Raw genomic sequence first — 8979 nt, forward strand, 5'->3', positions numbered from 1 at the left:
GTCAAAGAGAAGAGACTAACCTCTGGTTCTGGGCTGAGGAGCCCAGGATGTGGCCTCTGTCTTCACTTGTGATTACAACTGTATCAGAAGAATGAAGGTTTATGTATAATTAGGTTTATTTTATTATTATTATTTTTTTAAGGAACTTTATTCTGGTAGAACAGTTCAGGCATTTGGAAATGATACACAGTGATGTTCCAGTCTGAGTTTCATCATTCCTGAATAGATAGATTTCAGCCTATTAATCCATATTTTTCACAGGTATGATGACTTTATTATCTACTAGTAATTTCCTTGATGAAACCAAAGTCATTTTTAAGAATAGAGGAAAAAAAACACACTTTTATTTTATTGCTGCTTAGGTCTCCAAAAAGACTAGAACAGAAATATCATGTGTATAGTGAAGCGGAATAGTTTCTGTCCCCCAAAATCATCATTCATTGGAAAGGAAGGACTGTGAGCTTTTTTTTGCAGATGGGAAATTGAGGTACAAAAAGATAACATTTCCTGTGACATTGCAGCTGTGATTAGAGATGTTTGTTGTATTTAACATGATTGTTGCGTTTGTTCAACTCCTAAACTTAAGGATTTATGGTCCCACATAAAGGGTCACACAAAGCAACTAATATGGTCACACAAAGTGACTTTTATAGGTCCCTCCTTTGGTAAGACAAACAGCTGTTTCAACTGAGGCAGTATCATAACATCACAGAACCATTAAGGTTGGAGAAGACCTCCAAGATCATCTGGTCCAACCATCCCCCTACCACCAATGTCACCCACTAAGCCATGTCCCTAAGCATCACGTCCAACCTTTCTTTAAACACCCCCAGGGACAGTGACTCAACTGGAGTCACCACTGGAGTCATCACCAGTAGCAGCATTGCAGACTGCTTTTTAGACAAAATGCAATTGCCAATTAGAATTAGGCTAAGCTGGATTAATAAAGGCTAAAATCTTCAGAAAATGGTGGGTCCCTGCCCTGGCAGGAGGGCAGACTGGAGGTTATCTAACACTGGTATCTTTTACTACTTTACATTTGGTGACTTATTTGGGTAGAATTTAAAGCTCACATCAAACCTCCTGTGAAATGTGCTATAGACTCTTCAGTGGCTTTAAATGGTGGACACTCAAAATACCCTGTGACCTGACTGGTGCACTAACACCTGGCAGATTGGGTTCCTTTAACCTTATCTGAGCTCCAGCAAACTGTCTTGCTTTGTCTTGTCTAAGTTAAAGAGCTCTTCAGGCTTCTACAGCCAACAATGAGTGAAAGGTACTTACAGAACATAAAGTAGGTGGAACAAAAGAACATCTAGTTCATTAACTTATTTGTTTAAGGACTATTCAGTTTGGAAAAAAAATAATCCAAGGAAAATGATAAATTAAACCCAAGGGCACGCAAGCATTAATGAGCAGGTGGTAGCAGAGACAACAGTGAACGCAAACTCCCTGGTGGGTGATCAGTGGGCCAGTATAGAAACTATAGCACTTCCTTGAAGGTGTCAGCCTCAGCTTTGTCACAGATAAAGAGGAAAAACACGATTATTGTGAATATTGTTGGTTATTTGAGGGGGATTGTGTGCTTCTGTGAAGCTTATCATGGGCTATCAGAAGGGCTTTGTGGAGTTATATAAAACTTGATATAGGAAATCTCCGTCTCATGCAACAAACACGAGAGAAGGAGGGATAAAAAGGGTCAAGTGTAAAAAGCTGCTGGTCAGTGTGCTTGCCTGGCTGAGCCCTGTGCCTGATGGACACATCTATCCTATCTTCCTATTTAATGCTTTTCTTGACCATTCTTTCCTTCATCTCACTGTGCCGTGTGTGAATGCTGCTTGTCTAAGTGCCAGCAGCTGGTGGAGGGACTGCAGGTCACAGGGCCTGGAGGTCAGCAAGTGGAGAGAGCAGCTTGCATGTGAGAAGCCTAAACAGCAGTGACTGGAAATAAACTGCCTATGTTAATGTTTCCCCAGTTAGGTTAATCTATTGTGCATATGTACACATCTGCCAGCTAACTTTGGCTGGACTTGCAGGAATAGACCTGCCCCTGCAAAGGCTTGAGGTCTGGGACAGTGGGTGGATAAGGGTCCTGGGGACAGGCATGGATGTTAGGTGGACCTAGGAGCTGTGTTATTTGAGGGCTCCGTGAATGTGGGTGTGCTTGTGACCCTGGAGGCTGAAGGCCTGCGTGTTCTCACTGGTTGACTTCAGGTCCCCAGATCCAGTGGCCAGGCAGGACGTGTCCTCTGAGACCAGAGCTAGCTGGATTTGGCAGTCGGTAACATCCTTAACACAGGAATGATTCATTCCACCCTGAGAGGCCCCAAGGGCTGCTGCAGGAACTGCCCTCAGGAAGTATCACCTCTCTTCATTACCTGCACAGTACCCAAAGGACTGTCTTTTGACCTAGGCTAAACCTAGGTCAGAATATACAAGGATGTTGAGTCAAAGAGCATTGATTAAAGTACCTGTCCCACTGCTGACTGCTCCTGTGATTTTTCTCATTCAATTTTTCCATTGAGCCAAGCCGTCTCAATCCTTCTTTGGTGATGATATCTGCTTAAATGAAAGACCACAGTAAGCAATACTAAATACGTTTAGTAAAGCTGAGCTAATTTGGGAATCTTTGCATCTGAGATATTTGAAGTCTGCTTTGTAGTTGACTGGCATTCCTGAAAACTCTAATTATATGTTATCAAAGACATGGACTTAAATGAATGACTCTTACAAAATTATGTCCATATGGTATCCTGCTTCCCTTGACTGCAATGACATCTGCTAACAATAAAATAATAATAAAAAAACCCTAGCTAGGTCAAAGGTTATGTGTTATTTCCATGAGTTACAGAAAACAACCTTCCCTCAAACTCTCACAGCCTTGAATGTAATGACTCATTGCCTCTCTTTATTTCCTAATTACAAAGTTTGTATGTGACTCTCTCGATTTTATGGCACTAGATCTATCTGGCATCGCTTCCATAATGACTTTGCTCCATGGCATGTTTCATAGAAACATAGCATATCCTGAACTGGAAAAGACCCATAAGGATCATCAAGTTCAGCTCCTGGCTCCACACACAACCACCTAAAAATTAAACCATATTTCTAAGAGCAGTGTCCAGACACTCTCTGAACTTTGTCAGCTTGGTGCTGTGACCACATCCCTGGGGAGCCTGTCCAAGTGCCTGGCCACCCTCTGGGTGCAGACCCTTTCCCTAACCCCCAGCCTGACCCTCCCCTGTCCCAGCTCCATGCTGTTCCCTCGGGTCCTGTCACTGTCCCCAGAGAGCAGAGCTCAGCGCCTGCCCCTCTGCTTCCCTTGCTGCAGGGATATGGCCTCTTGAAAATAATGTTGTTTTACTCTGTGCATCTTGGAAGCCAGAAGGAATTGTTGTAATTATCCAGTTGAGCAATGTCCAAACTTCAGCTGAATCTTGCTAATAAAATAACCTTTTTTTTCTGACTGCCTCTAGTTAGACTAATGTGTACTCCTACCTGTGGCAGAGCCATAATTAAAAGGTTTTGGTCATGGTGTTGCTTCTGTGATAGGAGATCTGCCAGCCAGAGGAGAAGCTAACCCCAAAAGAGAGGCACGACACAAAAGGCTAAGCTGGTCTAGGAGTGCTGAGAAAGCTGATCAGAGAGGATGACAAAGTGACTCTGGCAGCCCTGAAAATACACTGGGCAACCTGCTGAGGCTGCTTAGAGAAAGTACACAAATGGTGTTTGGGAATATGAAAGAAAGGGAAAAAATGGAAGAGCAATTGAGAGAAAAGGCTGAGACTGAGTGCTTTCCTCTCTTATTTTCACTTCTGCGCAGTGTGAAGATTAGGAGAGACTGAAAAGAGTTTTGAACAAGTCTGAGTCATTTCTTCTAATGTGGGGGTGAATTATTTTTCTGCAAAGTCTTCTCTCCTCTTCAGGGTATGCTTCAGGGTCCGGGAATTAGTCTGCCTAACTGAGGTGGTTTTAGGCTTTGCAGAGAAAATTGTGATTGCATTAAGTGCTGCCAGAAGGAAATGGGTTTGGGGTAGTTGCTGAACTTGCAAACACCCACTTTTGTTGATTTTGGTTCCAAAGGTGACACGTCATACCACTGAATAATTAAAGTGTTATCCTAATTAATCTGAACCTACAGATCATAGTGTCTCTGGAAACTTTTTCTCATTTAATTAGTACTTTAAACACTGTGATTAGGTACAACAAAGGCTGTGTTTCCCTGGCACAGGATATGTTTTAGCTACTTTTAAGGTGATTTTCCTAAAGAAAATCAAATTCCATTTTCTTTTCCTAAAATCTTTAGATTGATCTTTGTGAAACTACTGGGAGGAGTTTCATTAGACACCTAAGTGAAAAATGCAGTAAGAAATAGCTAACTTCCTGCACATTCAGCCCTAGGAGCTGGAGATGTCATGTTTTCCAACAATGTGGGTTACTTTACACATACGCTACCACTCAACAATAAAGATTTTCTGGTTAGTTCATGGACAACACTGGCTCTCAACTTTCTGTGCTGCTCAGGACAGCATTACCTAACGAGGAGTTGTGTTAATCTATCATCAATTACATTTCTACATTAAGAGCCTCAGCACACTTTGATTTCTAATATAATTATGACTCAGGTTTTGGTAGCTGTGGTTGACAAAATTTATTAATCGCTTTATGTGAAAAAATATTGCTGGAAGCACATGACTCTGTAATGGCTGCTCTATAGCTATTTTGTAGTCTTTGGCACACTCCCATTATTAGTATTGTCTTTTCAAGGTACTTTCAACTCGCTCACTGAAAATAGCATCATCAAATTAACATTCAGTGTTCAGGATGTTGGTTAGAATTTTTTTTCAGGAGTATTTAAAAAAAAAATAACTAAAAAAACCCTTGTATTAGTGCAGTTATCTCACTCAAAGATAAGCTCTGCCAAAAGAGCTCTTATTTTCAGAGCTATTGAAGTTCATGTGAAAAGTCCTCGGAGGGAGGCAAGAGCAGAAACCCAACAGCTCTTTGAGGTAGTTTGAGGCTCTAGTTCTTAAAAAAGACACCCTACGTATGTAAGAATATGGAGCCTAGCCCAAACAACTTACAGACATAAAGAGGGATGAAGAAAAAGGCAGGGGAAAAATGAGCTCTGTGTGCACCAGACCAAGTCCTCCCAGTCCAGCTGCAGAATCATTCTTGACAACCTGGAGAAATTTTAGGTACTTGTATCTTTTTGCCATCATTCTGATGGTATACAAATAGTGAACTAATGGTCTGTAATGCCTATTTCAAGAAAGGCCTTGTGTAAGTGATCCTAAGAGGTTTAAGCAACACAAGCATAGTTTGAGTGGGGTGAATAGCAAACAGGTGTTTTTTTTTTTAACTGCATTTATCCATAGAAAATGTACTCAGGAAACTGACTTTGTGTTTTGTGTTTACTGGACAGCAAAATAAGCCTGCATCTCTTAGGATATGTATAAAACTGGCTTAAGTGAAAGTCCATTTACACAAACAACATTGTCTGGCAGTACAGTGTAAGGGGGATAGAAGATAAGTGCATTGGAATTAAAAACTTCACTATTTACTAGGGAGTTGTTCTAGACAACAAAAAGGAAATAATTTGGGGGATATAGGTAATGGGTTTATGAGACAAGGGTTTGGTAGTAGGAGGGCTGCGTGGGTGGCCTCTGTGAGCAGAGCCCAGCAGCTGCCCCATGTCAGATCAGAGCCAGCTCCAGACGGCTCCAAAAGGGACCCGCTGCTGGCCGGAGCTGAGCCATGAGTGACGCTGGGTGGGCCTCTGGGAGAGCAGATTGAAGGAAGGGGAAATCTGCTGTGCTACAGCAGCTGGGAGAGAGGGGTGAGAGCTGAGAGAGCAGCAGCCCTGCAGCCCCCAGGGTGAGTGCGGCAGGAGGGCAGGAGGTGCTCCAGGCACAAGGCAGCACAAGTTCCCCTGCAGCCCTTAATCCTGGGGGATGGACCCCGTGTGGAAGCAGTTCCTGAAGAGCTGCAGCCTGTGGGCAGCCCCCGCAGGCTCAGTTCGGGAAGGACGGCATCCCGTGGGAGGGACCCCATGGGGAGAAGGGGCAGAGAGGGACCCTGAGGGAGCGGCGGAGATGAACCTCCATGGACTGATCCATTCCCATTCCCCTGTTCCTTGTTCCATTGTGTATCATGGTGTGAGGAAGTAGAAGGAGGTGCATGGGAGAAGGTGTTTTTAGTTTGCTTTTCGTTCTCACTGCTCCAGTCTGTTAGCAGCAGGCAATACATTTTGTCAGTCTCCCTATCCTGAATCTGTTTTGCCTGTAACAGTAATTAGTGAGTGATCTTGTCCTTATCTCAACCTTTGAAACTTTTTTCATTATATTTTCTCCCCCTGGCCTTTGGTGGAGGGGGAATGAGAGAGCAGTATGGGGGAGATTAGCCAGCCCTTGATGTGAAACCACCACAACACCATATTCATATGAGCAGAGAAGTGCTGGAGGAGAGAGGCCTGCCAGCACTGGACAGCCGAGAAAGGATCCTGGCTGGCCAGTAACTCCTGCCAGGGCAGCACAGGGTACCTTGTCTTTATTGCTGAGGGCAATTAATAACACGGATACTGGTAATTTGTCCTGCTCTTCTTTCCTGTCAGGTCATGATATTATTTTTCTCTCCCCCTCAACCCCTCCCCTCCTCCACTTAACTTCAGCACACAAGCTATTAATGAACGTGTAATGCCAGCAAGGCTGCTTCATTATCTGGGCTCCAGGCAATGTAGCCTGGACACCAGCTCCTACCGGACCTCATCGTGTGGAATATCTGCGTGTTGTTTAATTAATACAGCAAACACAAATGACAAATTAGGCTGAAATAGAACTGAAATAGTACAAGCTGAACCTGAACTCTGTATTGCGATTTTTCAGCACAAGAAATAAACACTAACGTTAGAGTGGTTTTATGTTCTTTCTCTCTCTTGTAGTCCTTGGGAGCTGATATCTAAAAGTGCTACAAGCAACAGAAAGAAAAAGATGTAATAAAGGCATCAATTTAGGTTTAAAACATCTTCTGTACCTAAGTGGAAGACACAAGATGACACTAAGTAATTTTTAGGTCTATTACCTTATTACAGATGACAGAGGTGCATTTAGACAACTGAAACAGCAGACAAGCAACATTTAGAGAAGAAGGGGAACTGGGTGTTTAGGCAGTAGTTGTTTTTTGACAGGTCTTTGTGATGAACCAAGAAAAAAAATAGATGCATAATGAGGCTTTGGTATATGTACTACAACTACAATCAAGACACAGATTTTACCAAAGTGTTAAAATTGTAGCACTTTTTTGGAGACTTGTTCTTGTAAAACCAGATGTTACTTCTACATACTTGAGGCTTTAAAGTATTGTGAGAACAGTGAATGGTGCTATCTGCTTTCTGGATACAACCCATTTTCTTTCTTTTTTTTTTTTTCTTTTTAAAATATCCTTCATAATCATGCTTTAGAGAAGAAAGAAGATTAGGTGCTGTTTTTTCCTTGCATTTAGATTCTCCCCAAGCTGAATTACCACTGCAGCTTGGTTATTTCAAAACATATCCTTATCCTCTGGAATGGGAAGAGGAAACCTCATTCTCCCTCAACAAATCCGGTTATACAGACATCATAACTTAAGGAGAAAAACTCTAATCACCACTGCTAGAATGCCCTGGGTAAAATGCATTGTTGAAAATGTTATGAAAGCTTCACATGGATGTAAGGAGCAGCAGTGCTGGAGTAAATGCTGTTTGCTTGCTCCTGTTCAGCAAGGGCTCCAGACCTTGGCATAGGATAGGCCTCCTTCACAGATGTACAAAAGAACCTGTTCCAGACATGGCAAATTGGCAGGGGTGTGGTGATGTACCTCCAATCATCTGTCCAACAGGACAGCAGCATTTGAAAGCTACCCCAAAGACTGTCTTTTTCCTAAATCAACTTCTGAAGCCTGCTTAGGGAAGGCAGCCGCACTCCATGGAAATGTCTGTGCAAACACTGCAGCGAAGCTGGGCAAAACAACGAAATCTCAGACACAGCAATGGGCACTGGAAAGCACGTATATGAAATCATGGTTGAGGCCAATTGCTTCTTCTGCTAGAAAAATCAGAAAGGGGATGTGAAACATCAAAGGACAAGGATTCAAAAGAGAGAGAGAAATAGTTTAGGTCAGAAGAAATGAGAGATGATACTGATTTGCATCACAGAGACTATGGCCCTTTTTTAACTAATGGACTTTGCAGAGGTGAGGAATTACAGCAATTCATCTTGAAATGACAATGGACAAGTATCTATTATAATTTCATTTAATAAAGCGTTCAGCCCATTTAAATATGTTTTCTATCTGTTTTACCCACTAGAAACATGCATTTTAGCAATTCATTAACCTCCTTTTTAATTGCATGAATATAGGCAGCACTCTGCTATGACCCTGCAGAACCACAACACAAGAAATTTTGTTCTACCGTGCTAAGTACATGTTCGTTTCTGAAACAAGGCACAAAGAGGTCAGAGGGATGTAGCTGTTTGTGCCCTCCTTTGGATTTACTGGAATAATTACTTGGTTGTTCAGAATTAGACATTACTTCAGTAAGGATTTTATTACAGGTCAAAGAAACACTTGTGGAAGCAAAAACAAATCTTCTACTAAAATAAAAAATAACAGATAATATCAGATACAATATTTCTACTACAGGGAAAATATAAATAAGTACTTCATTAAAATGTTCTCAGAGGAAGTAAGCTGGCTTGTAAAAGCTCTGAACTTTGGTGACATTTGCTTAATGAGGATCCAAATTCAAACTTTGCAGTGCTGGAGATGCATTGTATTGTTTTTAAAGGGAATGTGGTGGGTTGCAAGAAGAATGCCATTAACCATAGAGGAGCTGCTAGACTGCAATGTCTTCTGATGCAGTTTATTTTCCAGTTCAGATTAGAGTCCAACACTTGTTGATTTGAAAGAGGAAACAAGAAACTTTCTAGGGCATTTTTGGAG

This window comes from Anas platyrhynchos, chromosome 1 (assembly GCF_047663525.1).
Source record: "Anas platyrhynchos isolate ZD024472 breed Pekin duck chromosome 1, IASCAAS_PekinDuck_T2T, whole genome shotgun sequence".
Classification (NCBI taxonomy): Eukaryota; Metazoa; Chordata; class Aves; order Anseriformes; family Anatidae; genus Anas; species Anas platyrhynchos.